Source organism: Andrena cerasifolii, chromosome 1, assembly GCF_050908995.1.
Source record: "Andrena cerasifolii isolate SP2316 chromosome 1, iyAndCera1_principal, whole genome shotgun sequence".
NCBI classification, from domain to species: Eukaryota; Metazoa; Arthropoda; class Insecta; order Hymenoptera; family Andrenidae; genus Andrena; species Andrena cerasifolii.
In genome coordinates this window covers 1,684,208-1,696,098 of record NC_135118.1, presented here as the reverse complement: position 1 = coordinate 1,696,098, position 11,891 = coordinate 1,684,208, and the positions used below count along the sequence as shown (strand labels likewise).

The window sequence follows — 11,891 nt, the reverse complement described above, 5'->3', positions numbered from 1 at the left end:
ACCAAAACAACTCCCTACACCATCTCAATCGCCGGATATTAATCCGATAGAAAATCTTTGGCATATTTTAGATTTAAAAATCCGTAAAAGGAAAATAAAAAATAAAAATGACCTAAAAGCGACACTTTTAGAAGAGTGGTCTAACATTTCACCGGAAATTACGCAAAAACTGGTCGAATCGATACCTAATCGATTACAGGCTGTAATTAAGGACAAAGGCATGCACACCAAATATTAGGTAAGTTCAATATTGTTCATATTGTTTATTATTGTGCATTCCTCAATAACATCGTATGTGTGCCAATACTTATTTGACTATGGATTTTTCGATTTCTTTACTTTACTTCCTTATACCAAATAACTGCGAATTCTCAGTAAACATACTATTTATGTGTGTCAAAAGACACTAATAAACATAGTTAATATTAATAAATTACTTTATAGTTTAAAGATATTCCAAGAAAACTGGGTGTGCCAATACTTTTTTGACCCACTGTATACACAGCTAAAATGCTGTGTTCATACATTGTGTTCATTCCATTACTCATATCGCGGACATTTTAATTAACCCATCAAAAAGGATCCCATTTAAAAACATTGTCGTAAATTAATAGCTTTAGAAAATTAATTAATGATATACAAAAATTGCGCCAATTATAATAATGGCTATTTATACAAAATAAAAATGTATTACATAATATTAAGCAGATATATTTTTATACAAATAAAGATTTTAATACGAATAAATATTTTATTCAAAATACTTGGCGCTGCGATCCGAATTGGTGTTGCTAAACTGAATAATATGTTTAAATTGCATTAATCTTTTTCTCTCTTTCTTGTGCGTGCATTCGTGAATGTGTGTATGTATGCGTGTGCATATGCTATGTATGATATTAGAATTAAATATTAAATATATGTATGTAGAATAAATCTGACTGCGTTTCTAGTATGTATATGTATATTACGTATTTTAGATTGTAAGGGGGTAATTGTAAATTATTAATACTAATACAAGTAGCATTTCTTCGGTATCTATATATATACAATGACGGACGACGACCCCTGCCGTGTCCTGCCGAATGCTCCCGAGAGTTGACGAACCGACGAACGAAACATGTGTTAGTATCGTTTTGGCTGAATGTGTGCGTGTAACGCGTACACGTATTATGTCGACAAAAATTTGACTGGAGAATCAGAAGAAGAAAATGTTAAAAATGTTACATATATTTCTGACAGATCCATGAGACGATATTACGATATCTCTGTCATAAGCGGACCGATTTTATTGAATTTGGTGTTATTCGAAAGCTTATATGCGGTTTACATCAGAAAAATGCCGTTAAATTTAGAAAATATTGCAAGCGTGATGAGATATTAATGAAATAAGTTTCAGGTTAGGTTGGAATAGCTCTGCGTTCGAGTAAATGATAGCGGTAGCGACAGTCGACGTATATATAGGGTGTCTTTCATGTACTTGGCGTCAAGACGCTACCGCGTCTCTAGATATATTATATCGAACTTGATGCGACTTTGTTTTTCAGCTACCTGTCTTGCCTCTTTTAACTATTTCACACCTTCAAGGGGAAGGGCGACAGCAAGTCATAGTAGCGTAAGTGATAGGGATGCACCACTACAGTGGTTCGCGCTATGTCTGTGTGCCATCTTTTCAATGGGACGGTTAAAGACCAACACCGACTCGAATCAGCGCGAGTGCAGCGAGCCTAAATTTTCTTATGTCGGGGGTCCCGTCCCGAGTTCTGAGGTCTCTTCTTGACCTGCAGCAGTATCGTTTACACCACTTGGGTTTTCCCCAACCACTTACCCGATGACCGCCTACCCAGATTATTGTTGCCGCGACCCCCTCAACCATTCTTTGCGCGCTGCCTGACAACTGACTCCTGCCAGAATCATAGGGGAGACCGGGGCAAAGTGAACCTCGGGGTAAAAGGAGCTTTCTTAATTTATTCTTTAACAATGAAATATATTTACAAATTTTGGTGACATAATAAATGTGTGTAATACCACAATGATAATTATGCACATTCAGATATCGAAAAATGGAAATTCATTTAAAAAATTAAAAAGGAAGTTTCAGAGACTTCCAATTGGTTTTCTTTTCAATTTAGCTTTTTGGATAAATGAGTCATAAATGTGTTATTTTAACTCCAATTTTTTTCTGCGTGTTTACAACAACCTTATAAACATACGTATACACGCGTTTGAGAAAACATTAATCTTAACATTATTAAATAATTAATTTTCCACTGAGCACATATTCGGGGTAAAGTGACCGGGGTAAACTGAGCTGCAAATGGCTGCTAAGAACCAATGCGCAAGTGATGTGCGCAATAGCCTAACCTGTAAGCTGGCTAGAAAGCCACGCGGCGTGGTGAAACAGAAACTAACCTCAAAAGTAATGAAAAATCTGCCACAGTTTTTGATAACCACGGTGCAAAAAAGCCTGAAGCTGCCGTGCTTACCCCATACACGGGGTAAAGTGATACCTCTCGCATCATTTCTTTCAAGTTGAATTATAAATACCCTAAGTTTATTTTAAGTATTGCTATTCGTCATCTATTAATAGTAATATTTTAATTATGTTATAAATCTATTTCCAAACATTTTTATTGAAAGGGAAAAATTTTATTCGACTTCAAAGTTTCTCCGCCCCACTTTGCCCCGATCTCCCCTACACCCCAAAAATCAGTCACACCGAAATCACGTCACACGTCACTCTTTCAAACAGTACTCGCTCCTACAGAACACACCTATCTGCTCATTCTCCACATTCATTGTACAGCGCGTAGAAAAATTATTGGTCGTTGCTCTTAGGGGATGAATCTACATCTCTGAATCGGTGGACATTTGTAAAAAAAAGTGTTAAATTTTTTGGTAAACTTGTCGATGTTACGTGCCGCGGCCTTTGGTGTTCGAGCGGCGCGTTTTAGACAGCCAAATTCTGATTAGGGGTATCCCACAGTCGTTAGACTATCAGAATTTCCTATCGTTACGTATAGAATGGCAAGGAGCCTCACCGCACTCGTAACAGTCAATTATTTTGTTTAATTATCTATATACCTTATCAGAAGAATAAGGGGTAGATTTTGGGATCGTCGGTGCTCTAGACCCATACGGGTCTTTTCAATGGAATCAGATAGGTAATTGATGAGTAGAATTTAATAGTAAATAAAGTTTTAATGATTAAATAATGAATGAATGTAAAACATTTAACAGAACTGAATATGAACAAATCAATCAATAATTTACAAAGAATAGGCGTTCGTGAAATCGGTATAATTCCTGACTAGGGGAATCCCACAGTCGTTGGACTGTCAGAAATTATCGTTAGGTACGAATTAATTATAACGGTGTATTTTCGTGTACAAAGAGAGATAAGATGTGCAACTCACCAGACAGTCACAATAATCTAATTGACAATATGCTTTAAATTTCCTTTTTGAGATTCAAATAATTTCTTGTCGCTGATAAACCTTGAAGCTTGTGTAGTTCTGAGTCGCTGATAAACCTGAATCAGAAAAGAGGATGAAACGCGAACACGCACACACTTGGTTATCGTTTTGAATAGTACTGAGTTGAATTATGAAATGAAACTGAATAATAATAATTTTAACTAATAGATACAATAAAAATTTGGATTAAATCGTTAACAGAATAAATAGTTTCGAAGTTATTAGAATATTTGTTTCGCAAAGTCGAGTCTTTCACGCGGTGACACAGTAGACCGGAGAACTCTAGCTCTAAAACACTTGCGGACCCCAATGACACGCACCTCACGATTTACCGTCACAGAGTGTCGCAGCCTCACGCTCTCGGCAGCGACCACAGTGGGTCCGTACCGAAAATGCTTACGCTGCATTTTATCGCTCGGCCGCGTTACCATGGGCCCGTCTACTTAACGAGGCGGTGTGTGTGTGCGTTTTCACGTCCATCCATCAGACTCCCGATTCAAATATATGATCAATCTTTACGGAATATTCGTACTCACAGGAAAACATGACGTCTCACATACAATTTCGCACAGCTAAAGGTCCTCCCTTAATGTTCATGATTTCATATACACAATTTCTGACTAGGGGAATCCCACAGTCGGTTGACTATCAGAAATTGTGTTGGGTATTCAAATTTTAACAACAATTTTTAATTAATTACTAATTCACACATGCGACAAGATCGTGGGAAGGCGCGGTTCCCTGCACCGGATGTAGAGCATACAATTTCGTCAGTCTTCTAAGAAATGATCCAGTCTGCGCATTCCCGCTGTAGCCGTTACTGATTATGTTACAATGTTTAACGCGACGGTCAGAGGTGTGCTCAACGAGGGTTCTCCCACAATGCTGCAAAGCATTGTTGAAACGCACCCCTGCCGCTTACATAAAACGGATTCGGCACAGAAGGAGAATCACTGGGTCTTTCCGAACCCGACTCTCTGGTGAGAACGCCGTTGCGTCAGCACCGCCTTATCTGTATCGCGGGACGGCAGTACGTTGAGACGACGACGTTCCAAGAAAAGGGGTTTTTGTTCTATCAAAAATATTATTAATTAATAGGCAGGAGTATGATCAACGAGGGATTTCCCATAACGCTAGGCGTTGTTGATGCATACCCTGACTTAAAAGAAAAATTTTACGTTCCGAACGTAACATCGAAAAGCTACCGCCTCACCGATTTCAATGACCTTCACATATGTTGTCAGTCATCATTCTGAACAACATTTCCCTTGAAACTTTTTGGCGTTCGACTTTGGTTTACAAAATATTCGCAAAAAATTTTACTTAACACTAGAATTACCGAGTTTAACACATACATCGGTTCGCTACCATGCTTTACGCGCCTTCCGCTCTAATCTAGCCCCAACCAATACTAATACCGTTGGCTATGAAACAGATTTCAATATATATTGTACCGAAAGTTTTTTATTAATATCTCAGAATCTAAGGCCGACCGCCAAAAAGTTGAAAGGGAAATGTTGTTCAGAATGGCGAAATTGACAACATATGTGAAGGTCATTGAAATCAGCGAGGAAGTAGCTTTTCGACAAATTTACCAATTTTTTTTACATCAACGTATTCTGCGCGTTGGAAAGCGAAAATGTTTGAAAGAAGCCATTTGGCGCAAAGAAACCCTTTGGTCAGGAATAATTGTTAAAGATTTCGGAACGACTCGATTGTGTAGAGTTACATGTATATGTAGGCATAAGCCCACCACTACTCTGCTGCTTGATACGAGACACATCATAAGATTACCATAATTTATTAATCATTTTTTAATTAGTTGTTATAGGAAGTATTGAAAATGATAAATGAAAGTGTATCTCTGTACACAGAGTATCCTGGGTATACACTTGAAAAAATTGAAAATGTTGAAAAAGTTAATATAAACCCAAATAATTTATTAGAAAATTATAAGATAGCGGAGATTCGTTACATCGTAACCGAAGTTGTACAATGCTTCTCCGTTGTATGGGTCTGTAGAGTTGCTGATTGATAAACAAATGAAGAAATTTTTATTTGCCTTTTAAAAATGGTGTATTAATTTGATATCGGGACACCCTGTATCTAAATTCTCACCGCTATTACAACTTTCTTACCGCTTATAGCGCTGCACTCTTATTTCATGCTTAGCCGTTAACGTTGGATGCGACACGGAAATGGTAATGGGGCTCCAGAGCCCCAAAATCGAGTGACACAGAAGACAATAGAGTGAAAGAGTGTGACGTTATACAGCCATTTTAATATAACATTCTCACTTTACAGCGGCAAATTTGAACGCTAATAAAGGGAGATATATGTAACGAAATGTAATAAGAAATAAATGTTCATAAAACAAAAGGAAATGTATAAACGGCCCAAAAGAAGAAAATTGATAATGAACTGATTAAGTTAAAGATAAAAACACATTAAATATAAATATGAAAACAATTTTATTAAATGCGATAAAAGTACACGTATAATAAAATATAAAATTGTATGACACATATAAATATTGACGTAAATTTAAAATATATATCGTGTAAAACGAAAACCCGTGATATGTCAAATCTTCGCCCAATTTTTCTGCGCCACAAAACATACACGTCCTAACCATTTTTATTTTACGTATTAATTTTTGCAAGTAATTAATACGTAATCACGCTCCAATTTGCTTTGGCTTGCACCTTTCGCGTCGCTGTGTGACGTCCACTTGAGAATCTTCCTCAGATCAAAATGGCTTCCATTCGGCATAAGCCGCCTAACCTCGTTCGCTATCCAATAATATATACATGTATATACAGATCAGTGGGTGCAAGCCAAAGCAAGTTGGAGCGTGATTGCGTATTAATTACCTGCAAAAATTAATACGTAAAATAAAAATCGTTAGGACGTGTAGGAGGATTTGACATATCACGGGTAGGTAGAAATAATATTTATATGCTACTTGTAGGTTAAGTGGAATTTCTTACTCATTATAAATATTCCCAAGAAAATAAAAATATTTTTGTTTGTTTCATATAGAGTTCTGTCGAAGGATGCAGAATGGTTACACAACATGTGTCTGGGCTTGAATTCCGTGCCTTCAAAGAACTCCTTGTTATGTTCCAATCATTTTGAAAAAAAATGTTTCCCAGAAGGCACTGCCAAAGGCTGTCTTCCTACCATTTTGGGCAATACAAATCTGATTGTGTCTTCTGACATACTAGAAATAGACAGGATAAAAACAGATCATTTCGCAAGTAATATATGAATGATTCAAATTACGCAGCTTATTTTTAAGTTAAAGTGACTAAAATAAAATATTTTATGCTTATTAACCAAATGCAATTGTCTAATTATTTAAAGTACAATAATAGAATGATAACACTTTAATTTAAGAAGTTTTTTCATTAATTTGAAACATAACTTCCTTATTTTGCAGATTTCCGTTAAATAATTGCAGAACTGCTTCAGAAGTGGATTGCAGTAATGGTTCTAAAGGACTTTGTTCCAAATAATAGAAGTGTGCTTTGTAGTGAAGATTTTGAAAAAGATTGGGTAACTAAATAGTGACTTCTAAATAGAAGTTTTCCATCCTCACCGATTTCAATGATTTTTGGATATGTTGTCGGGGACACGATTCTGAACAACTTTTTCCTATACATGTTACCGCCGCTCGACCTTCGTTTCCGAGATATTCGCGAAAAACTGCTGCTACTACACAATTAGGGAATTCAATCTCGGGATCCCGGCTGTTTTTTTGGATTCTAAAACTCCCAGGATTTGATATATCAAGTTATAACTTATCCCGAGAATTTCGAGAATTTTTAAAAACGTATATGAACTTATACTTTATGAACAACTGAAAAATATAAAAATGGAATCCAAAAAACAGCCGGGATCCCGGGATTGAATTCCCTATCCAATATGCATTCTGCCGTATACCTACCTACAGTACGCGTCCGTGGCAGCGTATACGCTAGCATGGGACAAAACAAATGACGAAGCTGACCTTCGTTTCCGAGATATTTGCGAAAAATTTATTTTGACTTATTCCGACGCAACGCATTCTACTTCCCAACTTGTCCCGGGTATTAGTATTGGTTGGGGCTAGATTAACGCGGGGGGCGCGGGTGCGTAAAGCACGATAGCGAACCGATATGAGTCGGGGCGTTGACGGGCATCCACAAGTTTCTGGTTCAAATCTCTAAACTCACATCAGTTCTATATCATGCTTTACGCGCCCCCCGCACTAATCTAGTCCCAACCAATACTAATACGCGGAACAAGTTGGAAAGTGGAATGCGTTGCGTCGGAATAAATCAATAGAACTTTTTCGCACATATCTCGAAAACGAAGGTCCTGCGGCGGTAACATGTATAGAAAAAAGTTGTTCAGAATCTTGATTTTGATAGCATATCCAAAAATCGTTGAAATCGGTGAGGATGGAAAACTTCTAAATAATTACCAAAGATTGTTTTCGTAAAACAGGTCATAACGCCTGTATGTTAACCCTGGGGCTTACTTGGTTGTGGAAAATAAAATCGTTTAAAAAGAGTGTTATTTTACTGTTTTGTGAAGTTCGTTAAAGCATGTGTATAAGGAGTAAATTTTAGATACTATCAGAAACTTCAATTGTTTTCTTTTAACGATAGTGTTGCATACTTATGTATTTTCTACACTTCTTACAGTTTAAAGAAATTGGTTCATCTGTTCATTGACATCATATTATTAAATATTACAATTCCATATTTTAGTTTTCAAATTGTACCTACATTGATTAAATTATGATGTATAATTATTAATCTAATCTTAAATCACTTCTTTTAAAAGTAAGTAATATTTATTTGTATTTTATTGCTTAATGTATACATTCATATTTATATTGTATATATTTTTATATTTAGAATTTATTGTATATATTGTATATTATTCTTAAGTATTAAATATGAATTGCATAGTTTTACACGATATATATATTTTAAATTTACTTCATATTTATATCTGTCATACAATTTTATATTTTATTATACGTGTACTTTTATTGCATTTAATAAAATTATTTTCATATTTATATTTAATGTGTTTTTATCTTTAACTTAGTCAGTTCATTATCTATTTTCTTCTTTTGGGTCATTTATACACTTCCCTTTGTTTTATGTACGTTTATTTTTTATTACATATTTATTTAAAATAATTTCCAATTTTCATACATGCACTCATTCGTTACGTATATCTCCCTTTATTACCGTTCAAATTTACCGCTGTAAAGTGAGAATCTTATAGCAAATTCGGTACCTCGCACTCACTCTGCACTGGTGCCAGAAAATGATTTGGATTGGTTGTTTCGGATAGAAACTAAGAGAGCTCTATAAGAATCAACCAATCAAAGTCATTTTGTGGCACCAGTGCAGAGTCAGTGCGATGTACCGAATTCGCTATTATTCAGATTCAAATGGCGCCGGGATCTTCAAGTCGGTACACGGTTTTAACACGGCATACGCTATCCAGTAGTATATAGAGATCAGTGAATGCACCCTGTATCCCACCTGCGAGAGCGTTCAGCCCGGGCGCCGCCTGGCGATCGCGTCGCGTACTATCCATCGTGAGCTGGCCGAGTTACGACTTCATTATGTACATCAGTGGAGGCGAAAGAGGCAGCCGCCTCAGAAACTCGGAGCTCAGGGGGCCCCCGAAAAAAAGGAAAATTTAAAAAAAAGGTTGTAAAAGCTAGAAAAAGATTGAAAATGAGCTCTCCAACTGTGATGGAAAGAAAATAACGAGTATACCAACATTTAGATTTTAACATGAGGCCCTTTTTTCGTAGAATGGACCCCACGTTTAATCTTATTTACTTAATATTTTTAATATTTATAATTTAGAGGGCTACATATGGAGCTCCCCTCAGGGCCCCTGAAAACGATAAGACGGCACTGATGTACATACAACGTGTTTATTCGATTTTCCTGATAAAGCATACCCTATAACCGTTCTTGTTGTTCAAGGATACTGTAGTTAAAATTTCGTAATTTCGTAGTACTTAGTTCAGTACTTTTTGAGATTTTTGTGAGCATACAAACAAACGCTGTAACTTTATTATACGTAGGTAATAGTCTGAAATATGATAGTATTATTTATAATACTATCATACTGGATGGATTGTTCTCAAATTTTATATACATGCCTATTGGCTTGGCAATGAAATGAATCTCATCGTAGCAAAAGAATTGATGGTAAGTTTCGCAATCGTCGGCGTCGTGATTCCCATCACATCACCTATGGGAACCGTGAACAAGTACGACTGACCGATAGAAAGGAAAAGGATAGATCAGGTGGTGTTTTCTCCTCTCTTCGTGATTTTGGTTTCGGCACGATCGCGAGTCATTTCTAAGGTCGCCCGCTGACATAGCTTAAAACAAGTTGCGTTGAGATTGGTCAAGGTACGACATCGCTCTAGAGTTGATTGCTACCTCGACCCTCACCCCACCATTCTCCCCTCCACGCTCTCTCGAGATTTCTAGTTGGTCCATGCTCCTCCCACCCCTTCCCGTCTTCACCCAACCACCACCACCACCACCGTTCGACCTTTCCTATCTTCGACGTCTCGGAACCCTCGTCGATCTCGCCGCGACCCCGACACTGCGTGTGTTTTGAGCCACGCAAGTCGTGTTGACCCACGTGCCTCCGCAGGGTCGTACCTAGTTACACGTGGTACCCCGTTCGTTTCTAATTCTTAATCAATTTCAATGCCGGAAATTCCTTATCACTTGTTGCGATTATATTCAGTTGTTATAAATGGGTATTGAATCACGAATAATGATTTGTGTACGAATGTAGACAATTTATGTTAAGGTTAATTTTTGTATGTAAACGGGATGAAGATTTTATTCTACTATCTACCTAGTAATTGTTTCCATGACAGCAATAGGTATGTATAAAAGGAAATATTAGAAAGTAATGCATAGGTTTATGTCACGAAGCAGTGTTATCTGCATTCATGTGTATACGACATTGACGCGCGTGGTGTCCTTCGAATGCGCTTTGGAGTTATCGTTCATTAACGCGTTACGTAATACACTATATAGCGATTCGTTTATGGTTACCGTGATTGTGAGTGGGTAACAATTACGCATTAACAAATTTCGAATTATTTCAATCTGATTCGCAGGATTTCTTTATTGGGACAATAAAATACGAAAATAGGAGTAATTTTGTATTTATAGGTCGCAATAAGGGGTAAAATATTCGAAATACGTAGCAGGGTCAAATACATTTTGCGAGTATATCACCCCTTAAGGCAATAAAGATATTCTAGCGGTGAATTTCGACAGCATAATGATGCCGCGATAAAGTCGGGTTTAGGGTCCATCGGCCAGTCAAAATTATCTAAATCAACGAACGCGGTATCAACGAAGGGTCGAAGGATACTATCGCGTTAACATTGTGGCGTCGGTTATAGACCGTTCCAAAAAATGAAGTAAAGTCCAGCCGCAAGCTCCAATCGCCTCGACGAATAATATGAAAGCACAGAAAACGACATTAGCACCGTATATTACATAGAAATCCTAATTCCGTCTGTTCAGTTGTCAATGGGCCGTATGAGCCGTCATAATATGCATCACTACCAGTCGTATTAATCAAATGCATGCTTTATAGCCATTAAGAGTATACCGATATTTGCATCAGCTATCAATTTCATTTAAAAGCTGCGCCATCGGCATTTCGGAGTTCGAATATCGTTAGATGATGGTAGGCCGCTGTCGCTACTACACCCGTCACTGAGCCGCCTGTATCTATATGCCACTAGCGCGCTCAGGGCCACCAATACACGCGTGGGGCTCGACGCACCGCAGACGTCGTTGCTGGCGCACGCGGCGTCCAATGGCCCCGTGCTGAGGCAGCCGTCGTGGTTTCCACCCGGCACACGTGCACCGAGCGCACTGGGTCATTGCTCTCCTCCGTTCGAAAGCAATATCGTTACGGCGCGCGACACTTGTCCCGGGCATGACCACGACGAAGTCGAATGAAATTTGGCCGTCCGTGGAGGGGTGGGGGGGAGGGGGGGGGGAGCTGCCTGCCACGCATTGTACCGCGTTTAAAAACCAGCTCGGTCTCCTTTCGGTCCGTCGAGTTCCCCTCGCTCTGCGATCCCGATGCTGCTTTAGACCACATCCGATGCCGCGCATGATATTTCCAACATCCAAAACTAAATATACACGAATTGTCGCCGGGGGTATCGATTTAGGGAAAAAGTGGGGAGCTAACCTGAAAGTGTCATGTATGTTTCAGAAGTAGAGTATATAGATAAGAGGGAAACAATGACAGGCAACGGGGGGAGCGGGACCAATGTGGCGAGGCGTGGAAGGAGGAAAGAGAAAGTACACGCGTCGATCACAGATTTACTAACACCATCGCGTT

The 11,891-nt window shown here is 38.1% G+C and overlaps 1 long non-coding RNA gene across 1 annotated transcript; it reads left to right on the top strand.

Annotated features, from left to right (window-relative positions):
* Positions 1–6,253: 6,253 nt before the first annotated feature.
* Positions 6,254–8,222, top strand: LOC143366703 (uncharacterized). The gene is made up of 3 exons (XR_013084801.1): positions 6,254–6,410; positions 6,516–6,733; positions 6,916–8,222. It is a non-coding gene; the product is annotated as an uncharacterized LOC143366703 (long non-coding RNA).
* The last annotated feature ends 3,669 nt before the right edge of the window (positions 8,223–11,891 follow it).